Below are 15,604 nucleotides of genomic sequence, written 5' to 3'. Positions count from 1 at the left end.
GACGTGTTGAAAGGGGGGCATTTGTAGCGAACCTAATTGCTGAGTGATACAAAACATTAAAGCGGAATATTAAGGACCCATTTGCTTGTATGCATGTAAATTACATCACCATAGTCAAACAATGAGAAAATTTACATTTGGACTATAGGGAGCATTTAACAGTGTGAGTAAAGCAGGAGTGATTCCTGTACAAGAAGGTAAGTCTTGCTTTTATTTTTGATTGAAGATGTAACACATGCTGATAAAAATAAAGTGTATTATCTAACCAGATACCCAGGAATTTATAAGAGGTGACTGTGGCTTTGTTATTCTGATGACCTTTCGTATTGTGAGATCTTCTAACCGAACTACAGGATAAAGGAAAATAGTCAAGATAGTAGTCAAGATTCAAGATTTTATTATAATTTAAAATAAAGTTCAAAATAGAGCTGGCTCACATATAAAACAAAGCTGACCTGTATTAACAACAGCTCAGATAAATAAAATAAAAAAGTAAAAGACCAAACACTATAAAAAATATATATTATAAGAGACACAGCTGTGTTTATGTAAGAGACAGAGAGATAGAGAGAGAGAGATGGTGTGAGAGAGATAGAGAGACAGAGAGAGAGAATCAGAGGCAGATAGAGACAGAGAGATATACAGAGAGAGGGAGAGAGAGAGAGAGAGAGAGAGAGAGAGAGAGAGAGAGAGAGAGAGAGAGAGAGAGAGAGAGAGACAGATATAGACAGATAGATACTTTGATTGATTGATTGATTGAAAATGTTATTAACAGATTGCAGAATGGGTACAATACAGTACAGCTCAATACACACAATTGTTAAGGGGATGCAGACCAGAGAAAGACTTTCGTCTTGTTTACATCAGGGTCCCCCATTTTCAATTCATCATAACATATATGACATACATGACATACAGATAGACAGTACTGTTGAATGAATGAATGAATGAAGTTTATTTTATTCTGTCTTGTTTACAGACAAATCAAACACACCTGTGTGGACTATATTTGAAAATCACAAATGTACATATTGAAGGCAAGCTCACACACAAAATCCAAAATTAACGACTAGGAATAGGCTGAAGCACATGCTTATTTTTGCCTATCCTTTACAAATTCTTAAACAACTAAATATATTTTAATATAAGAAAGAAAAACTTAAAATATGCTGCAAGATATTATTTTTTAAAGAAAAAAACAAATGTTTGATGTTTTACTCAAAACTGTACTCCTGAATTATTGTATCCTTTAAGGCTTTTTAAAATTTCGCCTGAGAAGTACACAACTTCAACCCGTCACTAAGGCTATTCCATAATTTAACTCCCAAACTGTACATTGGAGGTGGTTGGGTGGGTGGAGTAGGCCTATCCATCCAGGGAGCCTGGTGTTATCATTGGGAATGGGTCTGAGATCGTAAAAGTCTCATACCACTGCCTGGTGGGTTGCGGCCTGTATTGCACATCCTTTGAACCTCTCTGTATTCGGGTGTGCGTCGATTAAATAGGTCCAGGTGGACTTTTCCTAGTCGGGCATGACGAGCGCTTATAACACATGGATTTATAAGAATCAAACACTCCCGATTCATGTTCTTTGGTGGATTATGTTATGGACACGATCGACATCAATACTTGGAATGGCGATCAGATAATTGGAATATTCTCTTTGGGGTACATCCTAGTCAAGGTAAGGGCTATATGGTATCAATCTTGCGTTGATCCAATAATTCCTTCATTGCGATCGTGTATGTGTGTAATGTACTGTATAACGTATTCCGTTGGTGACGATCAAAGCATAAAAAAACATAATGAACAACACATGAAACATAATACCGATAATATAGATTTGATTTCGAAATAGTAGCGTATACAGGCGAGAAACGGCACAGTTTTTAGTGAAATGCACGTATTGCTGCATAGCGTAGTTTTCTGGGATTAGACAGGATTACTCTAAAACTATACTCATATTCACCACGGTATAAAACGGGAATGTATGTGTAGCAGGGTGGATTATCCCTGCTTCGTGGGAACGGGTGTGCACCGTCACTGGGTAGCAGGACACAGTAGAGCTCCGTCTGACTGCACCCTCGTCTTTGGGCCTGGAGCGTCAAACTGGAGGCCGGCAGTGAGAGTGGATGGGGCCCGGGATTTACCAACCTGGTCTGGTACTCTGGTCTTCCTCGCCTCTCCGGGGCAGTCAGCAGTACTCCCCAACTTGCTCTCACTTCCCCCAATACCTCCGTAACCCTCCCACACCTAGTGACTGATAGATGAATAAATAGATTCGTTCCCCCCGCAAGCAGTACCCTCCCTTGATGACCACTATAAACCTTAATGACTGTAAGGGGAAAGTTGGATAGGAAGGGGTTAATGGTATTAACGTTACCCACACCAAAAGAGTTGTTTATAGGCTCAGGAAGGGACACGCACACAGAACTCCCATCTAATTCTTTATGTTACTTATACTGGTCAGTTACAAAGATTCAATAGCAATGGGTCAAATAGAATGGAGTTTCACTATTACCCAATTTGTAACTCAATACCTTATAGACACTTATATTATACACCAATGTGCTTGACTCATCACCCACGTCTGGGTTAGTACCAGGTATAATACCTCTCTCAGGCTTTAATTATATGGTAGGGATAATACCTCTCTAAGGCTTTACTTATGATACCACTGGTCAGTAACCTTCCCGCCGGGGAAGGGTTAATTAGATGGGAAATTATTATTAAAGAACAAACACGTTATCACACTCAAAGAAAATGAAAAGGTGGGCCCACTTTACCAAAACAAAAGTCTTATACTAATGCCGGCATGTAATGTTTATGGGGTACCCCTATGAACTGTAGTTAGCAACGTTAGCTTCACCCGTAGGCCGCATCACACTGTGTACTGTGCAATAAGATCCTGAGCATCGAAGCTCTATTGTACTCAACCAAGATGGCGGCCTCGCCGCGCCACCACCGTCCGGGTAGCAAGATGGCGTCGAACGCTCTCGTCACGGGCGCTAGCAAGCGGGGCTGGAGCAGAGGGAGCAGTAGTGGGCTGAGAGCGTGTGCTGGGTGATGGCGACCTCTGCTGGTCGGGACGAACTCCCGTGCTGGGCTGAAGACAGCCGGTGCAGAGCAGGTGTCGAACGCCGGCGAAGACTGGTTGTTGACGGCTGGCGCTGGGTCGACGCGCGACAATACTCTGGCCCTACCTTAACTGAAGCTACTCTTGCGGGTCCCAGACAGCCCTCCTGCTATTCGGTTATACTGTTAACGCAATGTGGCTGGCTACACCACCGGTCTCTTCAGCGCCTCGCGCCCGGTGTATACTGGAGTCAATATAGCCGTTAGCGGCATGCTAATACACCGCACACACTGCTACTATAACACATTATCTATGGACGTTAGTCCTTGGGTTCGGTTTCTCTTACTCACACACTATCACGGATACTTCTAGGACGCACTGGATGACGCCGACTGGGGAATGTTCAGGAGGAGTAACAGTGATGTCAGCGATTTCACAGACGCTGTGGTGTCATTCATAACAACACTGGCTGATAGTATCGTCCCCACAAAGAAGGCGAGGGTGTTCCCAAACCAGAAACCATGGGTGGACAGTACCATCAGAGCAGCCCTGAACTGTCGCACAACTGCTTATAACCGGGGCAGAGAGTCAGGAAACATGGAAGAGTACAAGACAACAGTCTACACTCTGCGCAAGGCTGTCAAACTTGCTAAGAGGACGTATGCCGACAAGATGGAGGCACAAATGGCACAGAATGACACAAGAGGCTTATGGCAGGGACTGAGGGCTATAACTGACTACAAAGTCAGCGCCCCCTCAATGGGGAGCGACGACGCCTCCCTTGCGGACCAGCTCAACACCTTCTACGCGCGGTTTGGTGCAAACAGTGGCACTGCTAGCCCAACGGCTAGTGACGTCACTGGTGCGCCGACTGTTGTGGAGGGGGCATCCGCGGGGGGGCGGGGACGCTCTCTCATTGACGGTACACAGTGTGAGAAGAGCATTTATGCAGGTGAACACCAGGAAGGCTGCTGGCCCAGATGGTATAACAGGACGCATACTTAAGTCCTGTGCCAACCAGCTTGCCCCGGTGTTCACCGCCATATTTAATCAATCCCTGGCGGAGTCGGTGGTCCCTGCCTGCTTCAAGATGTCTACCATCATCCCTGTACCGAAGAAACCCTCCCCAACATGTCCAAATGACTATAGACCGGTGGCACTCACCTCTGTGGTCATGAAATGTTTTGAGAGGCTGGTCAAGGACCACATTTGTGCCTCCCTCCCCAGTGATATGGACCCTATGCAATTTGCATACAGGACAAACAGGTCCACTGACGACCCGGTCTCCCAGGTACTGCACAGCACCCTCTCCCACCTTGACCGTCAGAAGGGGGGCTATGTGAGACTGTTGTTCATTGACTACAGCTCAGCGTTCAACACCATAGTCCCCACCAGACTGGTGGACAAGCTGATCGAGCTGGGTCTGAGCTCCGCCCTGAGCGCCTGGGTACTGGACTTTCTGAGTGAAAGACCCCAGGCGGTCAGGGTGGGGGGTCAGACCTCCAACACCATCACCCTGAGCATCGGGTCCCCCCAGGGCTGTGTTCTAAGCCCCCTGCTGTACTCACTCTACACACACGACTGTGTGGCCAAGTTCAGCTCCAACTCCATAGTGAAGTTCGCAGACGACACGGTGGTGGTGGGGCTGATCTCGGACAACGACGAGAAGGCCTACCGGGAGGAGGTTGAGGTACTGGAACGCTGGTGTGAGGACAACAGCCTGCTCCTGAACATTGGTAAAACCAAGGAGCTGATCGTGGATTATAGGAGAGGACAGCAGGAGACACACACACCACTGATGATTAACGGGGCTACCGTGGACAGGGTGAGCAGCTTTAAGTACCTGGGGGTCCACATCTCAGAGGATCTGACATGGTCAACACACATAGACACAGTAGTAAAGATGGCGAAACAGCGCCTCTACCACCTGAGATAGTTAAGGAAGTTCAGAGTATCGGGGAAGATACTCCAGTCCTTCTACTCAGGAGCTGTAGAGAGCATCTTGACCGGAAACATCACTGCCTGGTATGGAAACAACACGGCACAAGACAAGAAGGCCCTACAGAGAGTGGTGCGCTCAGCCGAGCGTACCACGGGTATTGCACTACCTCCCCTGCAGGTTCTATACAACAAGAGGTGCAAATCCAGAGCCTGCAGGATAATGAAAGACCCTCACCACCCCAATAACAGCCTGTTCCAGCTGCTGAGGTCAGGCAGACGCCTGCGAACCCCAGCTACTAGGACAGAGCGGCTTAGGCTCAGCTTCTTCCCCCAGGCCATCAGAGACCTGAACAATGAACATTGAGTGCCACAGAACACTGAACTATCCACACACAAGCACACATGAACACACACACGACACGCACGCTGTGCACGCTCACACACTAGCAGCCACTTAACACTTTAACATGAGCGGGCACACACTCATGTCGCACACTTATGGCCAAAAGTAAAGGCCACTTTAAATTAGAATAACAGGAACAGTGTATTGCACTATCAAAGCTACCTAGCATGTCCTATATGCTCTGTAAATAACTATGTACAGATACCGAGATGTCACACCATGTTACCTGTTACCTGTTTATTGCACAATGTTGTTTTTTGATTGGATTCTATTATATGTTGTAACACTGTATTGCACATCGTTGCGGGCAAGACCACCCGCATTTCATTGTATACTTGTATGCCGTGACAATTAAAACTCTTGACTCTTGACTTGACTAGGATAACCCGTCATATACTCAAGTTCAATACGTTCACCCGTGTGGTCCACAATGGGGCTCTGTCCAGACACGACCACCCAGGTCGAAGTCCAACGTCGAAGAGGCTGCTCCTCCTCACTTCCATTCCCGTTCCCTTGCTTCCTTCTCTGTCTCTCTCTCGTGCGCTCCGCCTGCCACCGCCGCCCCCTGCTGGACCACCAACTAGCCCCACAGGAAGCACTGGGCGGATAGAATATGATTTAGTTTACAGTTTATAATCCATATTCCAGCCGGTGAGAGAAGGGGAAATCCGCGTCATTGTTCGAGGGAATATCCATGGAAACTAGTTAATATGTCTTTGTGCACAAAGGGGAGATAAAAGGCAAGTCAGCACTTCTGAATAATAGCCACATATTCAGGGTGCTACATATGGATGACATATTTTTTCCTTTTTCACAAATTGAACGATAGATATTCAATGTCAAATGGGCAATATTATTATATCCATAGCTATAATATATAATATAGTTTTAGCCCTGCAAACACCGCCACGTATTCCTATACTTTAAAGCGCTGGCATTTCAACAGTAACCGTAAACAGCGCCCTCTGGCGCTGAATGAGTTAATGTGCTTAATGTAAATAGATTCATACATGTGCAAATGAATATGGCCTACTGTAACCGTGTGCTATAGAGTTCACAGGCCATGGTCGTCTCTTGGTTGGTTGGTGCTGGGCATGTGGGTGTTGGCCTGGCATGTGATGTCTTGTCAGAACTCTCTGATCTTGTGGAAGAGGTTGTTTTGTCTGGCGGAGTCCAGTCCAGGTGGCGGCAGAACAGGAAGATTGGCACTTCTGTAAACCTTGGAAAGTTAAGTAAAGGATATGATATATTAGTTATAATACTATGATACGACTATTTAGATTAAATTAGATTAAAACGTATTGTCATTATACAACATAACGAAAAGAAGTTTGGCATCCAACCAAAGTGCTAATCAGATGTATGTACATAGTTGTATTATATAAATACAGATAATATAGAGACAATACTACTGGCCAGCAGCGTAACTAGTAAGAGTAGAATGTGTACAGAATCAGATATAATAAAGGACTATGTGCAGGTAAGTACAGACAGGTGAGGATAGGATAGGATATACGGTGGGAATAAATATATATATACAGATGATAATATAGTACTGTTTACATAGTGTACTTTACATACTATAATTATGTAAGTATTACATACTATATGTTTACCTGGCTTACTAGTATCACAGTACACACACACACACACACACACACACACACACACACACACACACACACACACACAAACACTTACACACACACACAATAAGTTCCCTGTGGATGAAGAGAAAAGTTTTGTATTTTTGTACACCGCCAATAAAGTATTGGGTCCATGCACGTTGTTCATTATTTCATCGGCTTCATCTGCAAAAACGCTCTCATGCAGCTCTGGCGCATCTTTCTCCTCATAGTCACACAAACCCTGCCGGGACAGCGTATGTCCAGTGTTGCTGTCCTGATCCGGGATAACGTCGTCGCTCTTGAAGAATTCGCCAATTAGATTAAGAGATGTTGCCAGTGATGTCGCAGTTTTCTCCATTTGATTTTCTCCACAAACTTTTCTCCACATTTTCTCTCACTGTCACTGCCCCTGTCAGGATTTTGTATTGGGACATTTTATTTGTCATAAATCTTCCAGAACAGGTTATTGTGTGATATTCAAGAGATAAAACGTATAAAGAAAAATGGTCTGTTGATATATGGTATAAGCTAAAATTATAAACGTATTGTCTCGTAACTAATAGTTACAGTGCAGAAATGTATGTGTTACATTCAAGCCTAAAATATGGCTTGTGTAGGCCTTGAATGTAAAGTGGTGGACATAGGATAAGACAGGAGTTTATCAAAAATAACAATATTTATTTGAACAGCTATCTAAATGGACAAAAAGAATGGGAGCTGGGTGTTCCAGACTCCAATGTTCAATAACAAAACGAATGCACATAGGCAAAAGAGAACAGTACAAATGAAGCAGTGAGCAATATGAGGTCTTCAGGTTAGGCAGAGAACCAGTGACGAGCGTCAGCTGCGAGAGAGAACGAGTTAGAACTGAGCTCTGTGTAGTGGGGACTCTGGAGCCTGCACTCTGCTCTGCTTTGTAGGGCGTGGTGCCTCATCACCACACCTGTGATAATTACAAGAACGGCCATTTTAAACAAGCAAAATGACAACAGAAAGAAAACAAAAGAGTGTGTCAAATAAACCACCAATTAGTGACAGCACACTACAACCACAATGTGAATATGCACCACAGACAGTAAGTATCCCTCCACCATGTGAAAGTAATACGTAACAGTATGTTAAAAGAACACGACAACATTTTGGTAAATGAGCTTATCGTCTTCTCCAGAGAGAGACAAGAAGATGGATACCAGGTTCCTCTCTGTGCTTTCAAGCTATCCATGTCCGCTTCTATTCATTGTGCTAAGCTAGGCTAACATGCAGCCAGATAGCTTTCAACTGAACGCACAGAGAGGAAACTGGTATCTATCCTCTTGTCTCTCTCTGGAGAAGACGGGAAGCAAATTTCCCCAAATGTTGGCATGTTTCTTTAAGTATAATTTAAACAAAAAGTGCACAGATACAGTCAGGGACATTACCAAGGCAATAACCCTAGAGACTAGCAGGTTTAATGCCATCCCAGAGGAGGACAGACTTTGTTTGGTGCTACTGTAGGCGTGAATGAGGTTTATTTTTTGTTTTACCATCCTGTCTACGAGGACATAAGGAAGGTACTTTTTAGTAAAATTGCCATCCACGTATGGTGACTTCTTTGAGATGGATGAATATGAAAAGCTTGAGTTGTGCTTCAGGAAGGGAACTTCATTTGTAGCAGTTTTTTATTTGGAGAGAAGGCAGAATATTTTGTTTAAGACCAAGATATATAATAATTTGTAATTCTATAACAAAATTCTATTCAAAATTAAATGTAATGTAATAATGGAACACTGCAGTGGTAGTTTTGGTGTCTTATAAACCCATGAGCGTTAGGACAGACAGACAGACAGACAGACAGACAGACAGACAGACAGACACAGGAGACAGACGTAATACAATAAAGATACTTTAATAAATAAAGACAAGTAAATGGAAATCATCATACTGTCACACTCCCAGGTCAGGTCAGACCTGGGAGAGTCAACACCACAGACATGGTCTCCTACCACCCTCTGGGTGCAACGGTGCGGGCCGCGTGTTGCTTATTAACAGCGGAACAGTGCAAAAATGCTTCCGCTTTCGTCACCGCACGCCACTACGGTAATGCGCCTTTCTTTTCACCCCGCTTAGACAAATGCATATGGCATTTCCGCGTACATTGCAACGAATCACTTGGAACCTCGGCTGTCTTTAACTATGAGTGAACACAACGCAACATTGTAACATTAGCGAACCTCGGCTGTCTTTAACTATGAGTGAACACAACGCAACATTGTAACGTTAACGTGTACTTTACTATGGAATATAGTATATTATCGCGACGCGTCGTCAGACTAAACAGTGTTGTGAACACAACACATTGTAACGTTAATGTGTACTTCGCGACGCGTCGTCAGACTAAACAGTGTTGTGAACACAACACATTGTAACGTTAACGTGTACTTTACTATGGAATATCAGAAGAAACTACTCAACCTCGGCTGTCTTTAACTATGAATGAACACAACACTCTAACTCACCATGTTTAGATAATTAAGTACTCAACCTCTACTTGTCTACTGTCTGACTGAACACAACACTCTAACTAACTTACCATGTTTAGATAATGAAGTACTCAACCTCTACTGTATTTAACTATGAGTGAACACAACACTCTTAACTTACCATCTTTAGATATTAAAGTACTCAACCTCTACAGTCTTTAACTATGAGTGAACACAACACTCTAACTTACCATCTTTAGATAATGAAGTACTCAACCTCTACTGTATTTAACTATGAGTGAACACAACACTCTTAACTTACCAACTTTAGATATTAAAGTACTCAACCTCTACAGTCTTTCATGTTAGCTCAGTAGTGCTCAATCAATCAATAAATCAATCAATCAATCAATCAATCAATCAATCAATCAATCAATCAATCAATCATGTACCTCGGCGCAGCTGAATAACAGTAGGAGTGATCGCCTGCTGCGTCCATCACGTGTACATGGTGATTAACCAAATTGAACCAAAGCGTGTTAATATGTGTCGAACCAAGCGGGGATCTCATGCGCATGCGCGAGCGCGGCGCGAGCACCTCACCTCGCGAGCACGCCGGTGCACGCACCTGGGCGAAGGAAAAGGAAAGGCGCATTACCGTAGTGGCGTGCGGTGACGAATGCGGAAGCATTTTTGCACTGTTCCGCTGTTAATAAGCAACACGCGTGCGGGCCAGCACTTTGGACATGCTGACTAATGTTTTGATTTTAATTAATAGTGTGATTAATGTGGTGTCATGGTGTGTGCTGTCATTGACTTTCCCTTCCCTTGTTTGATGTGGTTTCACTGTTTTGGTTTTGTGTTGTGAGTTTGCTTTAGTGTTTAGTTGATGTTATTGTTTCTATGTTTTTAGACTGGCCTGCCAGGTGTGTTCAATGATGATTAGTATAGGTATTTAAGTGTGTGTCTTCCTCTCCTCGTTGTGGCGTCATTTCCTCCAAGTCCTCGGTGTTCCCCTGCCCGTCGTGTCTCCTGTCGTCTCCCTTGCCTTGTTGTTTTGTATTAAAAGTGTTTGTTAGTAGATTTAGTGTTTTATTTGTATTGCACTTTGGATCTGAAGTAAACACCCCTTCTTCAAGCATCACTCCTCGTCTCTTCCTCCGTTCCCTCTCTGCAAACTGTGTTCTCTCCTTCATCATCACCCCCAAGCATAACAGAATGACGCCACCAGTCAAGAACGGGTGGCCAATACCATGACGTCATCCGGAGCCTGGTGGACAGTGACGTGCAGCATTACTCACCTGCCAAGTGGGAGTTCCTGCTCTGGATGATCGACAGGGTCGCCACGGAGAGTCCGACACAGGCGTCTGCGATGTGGGTTATGGCCAACCACGTCACTGCCCTCATGGAGGGGTTTAGATCGATCTCTAGTACTCCACCCACCAGCTTTGTCCCGCTGGCATTGCCGACTAGCATACAATTCACGGTCAGCCTAGCTCCTGAAGCTAACCGTGCGTCCCCAGCTAGCGCAGCTCCGCCCGTTAGAGCCGCTCCTGTAGCTAACTGTGCGTCCCCAGCTAGCGCAGCTCCGCCCGTTAGCGTCGTTCCGGTAGCTAACCGTGCGTCCCAAGCTAGCGCAGCTCCGCCCGTTAGTGCCGCGCCTGTAGCTGACCAGGCGTCTCCAGCTAGCACAGCGCCGCCCGTTAGCATTTCTCCTGTAGCTAACCAGGCGTTCCCAGCTAGCTCAATCGCCACTGCTAGCCTAATTTCCAGGTTTACGATTAGCCTAGTGCCTGAGACGGACCAGATGTCCCTAGCTAGCATTGTACCTGCAGCTAGTCAGGTTTCCTCAGCTAGCAGGCTATCATGACAGGAGCTGCTAGGCTTTCCCCGACAGCTAGCTTAGCCTCTGCAGCTAACCAGGCATCTACAGCTAACCCAGCCCCTACTGTTAGCTTAGCCTCTGCAGCTAGTCAGGTCCTCCCAGCTAGCATTGTTCCTGCAGCTAGCCAGGCTTCCAAAGCTAACCCAGTCCCTACTGTTAGCTTAGCATCGGCAGCTAGCCAGGCCTTCCCAACTAGCATTGTTCCTGCAGCTAGCCAGGCCTCCCCAGCTAGCACAGTTCCCACAGTGAGTCCAGGTCCCACAGTTAGCCTAGCCCCCGAGGCTAGTATTGCTAACAAGGCCTCCACACCTGGTCCGGCTGCAACGCCGGCTGCCACCGCTCCCCTTCCGGCCTCCACGCCCAGCCCAGCCTCTACACTGGGTCCAGACTCCTCATCCCCGGATCCTACACCACGCCTCGACGCCGAGACCGGTCTGGTTTCCGCGCCCTGCCCGGCCTCTACACCTGGTCCGGCTGCTGTGCCGGCTCACGGCTCCTCGATTGATCCTGGCTCCCCGTCTGGTCCAGCTCTGCGCCGTGATCGGCATCCTGGTCCTCGCTGCGGTCTTCGCCATGGTCTTTGCCGTGGTCTTTGCCGTGGTCTGCATGGGATCCTGCTCCGGGGGTCGTCGCCACCGCACCTCCGTTCCGGCTCTCCTGAACCGGTCCCTAGTCCGGCGGCTGGAGGGTCTCTCGTCCGGGATCCTGCTCCGGGGTCCAGCTCCCCTTCCCGGGCTTCTGCACCTGTCCCCACCCCCCCTCATCGGGCCTCTGTTCCCAGGTCCAGCCCCCCTCCCCGGGTCTCGGTGCCCATTCCCACTCCCCCTCATCGGGCCTCTGTTCCCAGGTCCTGCCCCCCTCCCCGGGTCTCGGCGCCCGTCCCCACCCCCCCTCGTCGGGCCTCTGCTCCCAGCTCCGGCTTCCCTCTCCAGCTCCTTGTTTCTTTCCCCGCCTCCCCTCTCCGGGCCTCTGTTCCCGTCCCCACCCCCCCTCTCCGGGCATCTGCGCCCGTTTTCAACCCCCTGGCTGCTATACCCCTCCTGGGTTTTTTCCTCTGCCTTCTGGCCCCAGTTCTCCGGGTCCTTGCCCTGGTTTTTTTCCGGGGTCCCGGCCTCCTGCGTCGCCCGTCGGCGGACGGTATTTTTGGGGGTCTGGTAGCCCCCCGTTCGGGGGGAGGTACTGTCACACTCCCAGGTCAGGTCAGACCTGGGAGAGTCAACACCACAGACATGAGGTGAACAATGGTCTCCTACCACCCTCTGGTGGTCACCCGCAGACGGTGCGGGCCAGCACGTTGGACATGCTGACTAATATTTTGACTTTAATTAATAGTGTGATTAATGTGGTGTCATGGTGTGTGCTGTCATTGACTTTCCCTTCCCTTGTTTGATGTGGTTTCACTGTTTTGGTTTTGTGTTGTGAGTTTGCTTTAGTGTTTAGTTGATGTTATTGTTTCTATGTTTTTAGACTGGCCTGCCAGGTGTGTTCAATGATGATTAGTATAGGTATTTAAGTGTGTCTTCCTCTCCTCGCCGTGGCGTCATTTCCTCCAAGTCCTCGGTGTTCCCCTGCCCGTCGTGTCTCCTGTCGTCTCCCTAAGGCTGAGCCCGAACGTTCGAACGTTCGAACGTTCGTTCGTTACGTTGACATTCGGACTTTAATTAATAGGTTCGAACGTTCGGTGAAAAAAAATAAAGCAGGCGCGCGACGTTGAGGCGATGTGAAGCGGCGCGTCCCCCGAGTGCGCTCGGCTCAACCAGTGTGGTCTCTGCCGGGCTGTAGCTGGATACTATTGTCTCAACCAATGCAATAGAACCATTTTGATTGACAGGCGATTCTGCCAATTACGTCACACCGCTTGTACCCGCCTCTGCTGTTACCACCAATGGCAAGCGTTTATTTTATTTTTTTACTTCCGGCAATACATTTATCTGCTTGCGAGACCGAGAAGCACAACAGAGTGAACAGACTCCGTAGCTCCCCGCTGAGGAAGGATCATTAATGATGAATACCAGCCTTTTTCGGCGCGAGCTTCATGGCGGGAGGTGGTTGCGTTGTAAACAACTCTGGCCGAGGGCGGACGGGCGGCAGGCGTGTTGGGAGCCCGGCGGCACCCCGCCGGTGTCTCTTTGTCGTCCCCCGTTCCGAGGTAGACGGTGGAAGCAGCCGAGGCGCGCGCCTCTCTCCTTCCCGTCGACCAAGAGTGAATACCTGTTATTGAACGTGTAACACTAACTATATAACGTACTTAACAGTCGAGGTTTCTCTATGACAACACGTGAAACACATTCACTCATAATTCATAATTATTATTAATTTACATATACCTATATATATATATTAAAAAAAAAACTATATATATATATTCTTTTTAAATTATTATTATTATTATTTTTTTATTATAAATGTTTTCCTCTGTAAAAAAAATGCCAGTGAATTATTTTTTTTCAAAAATGGCCAAAATGTACAGCTCTGAGCAGGCCTGCACTGCAGTATTGCCTGCAGTAATTATTCGTGAAGAAAACTTCACAGGTGTGACCCATTGTTAAATAAATAATAAATAACAGCGAATCAAAATAGGCTATTAACTTCATCTAAGCACGGTCTGTGCAGTTAAACTCTTGCCATTGAATGGAGGATTGATTGATTGACAGCCCTTGACATCCAATACACGGAGGTTGAATATGATTGGCAGCCTTGCAAATCCAATCAGAGATTTCTGCATTGCAAAGTCAAAATGGGTCCAGCTGCATGTGAGGAGGATAGGTTTAGCTCGGGCCAATCTCAAGTTTCTCAAGTTTCTTTATTAGTTGTCATACAGAAGTACAGAATACTTTTATACAAAATGTAACATAAAGAAGCATTTTGTATAAAAGTATTCTGTACTTCTGTATGACAAATAATAAAGAAACTTGAGAAACTTGAGATTGGCCCGAGCTAAACCTATCCTCCTCACATGCAGCTGGACCCATTTTGACTATGTGAAAGTTGAGACTATGAGAAAGTTGTTGTTTAGTAGTTAGTAGGGATGTCCCGATCGCCTTTTTTTGCTTCCGATCCGATCCCGATCATATGATTTTAAATATCTATCGATCCGATCGTTTCCGATCCGATCTTTCACATTAGTAATCAATTTTGACGCATTTTTGTCAGAAACTGGCAGAGTGAGACAAGCCCATCTGTTGCCTATAATAGGGCGCGAGAGCGGAGGCTTTTGTTATTACATTCACCCTGAGAAATGTGCTTCTGCTTCATATGAGAAATATTAAAAGTTTCAATATATGTTTGCACATTAGTATACATTCAGTGTTCGACTTACGTAATGGTCCATTCTGGTCTGAAACGCCGACGATACGCCACGTAACGTTATCCTCCAGTTGAAAAGTTAATCTGAAAACTTCGCCTCCAGCCTGCTGCTTCATGAGTTTTTCCTCCACGCGGAATCTCCTCCTTGCAAACATTGCAACTGGCTTGACTTTCTATTTTTAAATGCTTAGTTCCAAACCTCTGACATTAAGTCTAGCTGCTCAAGTCAGTGGATATTAACCGTGTTTCGGGAGCGACGTGTTGTTGTTGTGATGTGGTCGCGACTCGCGTGTAGCGTGTAGCGTCTAAATTAAAGGGAATGTTTGTTGCAACGGTGAAAATTAAAGGGGAATGTGTTTGTTGTGGATAATTATTCTGCTCTGTGTGACAATAAATACATTAATGATGATATATTATATGTAATTTAAAACCAAAACTAAGGCCTCCGTATGAGTTTAAGACGTGGACATGGTCATGTTTGTTGAATAAAAATTTTCTTTTTTTGACTGCCGATTTTTATTATTATTTTTTCCCGATCCCCGATACTCTGAAAAGCACGTGATCGACGCCGATTCCGATCACGTGATCGGATCGGGACATCCCTAGTAGTTAGTAAGCTGTACACCTATAACAAGTCAGGCTAAATTAAACTTTGCGCCAACATTAGGACCGAAGTATAAACCAGCAACTGAGCAACATGAAGAAGTGGATTTATGCATCTGGATCAGAAAAAACGTTGTGGATGAAAAAGTAAGTAGACTACAGTGCTTGTATGCTAACAGTAGCTAGGCAGCTTAGCCTACATCACAATGATAATCACCAAGCTAACTTACTGTACACACTGTAGGGCTGGGCAATTAATCGAAACAGAATCGCGATATCGATTCATAGACCTATGCAATCTAA

General features: G+C 45.9%; 1 protein-coding gene across 1 annotated transcript in view; it reads left to right on the top strand.

The window, feature by feature from the left end:
• gria4a (glutamate receptor, ionotropic, AMPA 4a) overlaps window positions 1-15,604 on the top strand; it is a gene marked incomplete at both ends in the record, with an annotated part of 485,354 nt that overhangs the window by 186,575 nt on the left and 283,175 nt on the right. The gene's annotated exons all lie outside the window — the stretch shown is intronic.

This window comes from Notolepis coatsorum, assembly GCF_963971535.1.
Source record: "Notolepis coatsorum genome assembly, chromosome: 1".
NCBI classification, from domain to species: domain Eukaryota; kingdom Metazoa; phylum Chordata; class Actinopteri; order Aulopiformes; family Paralepididae; genus Notolepis; species Notolepis coatsorum.
The sequence above is the reverse complement of the archived record's forward strand: the minus strand, read 5'-3'. Positions and strand labels throughout refer to the sequence as shown.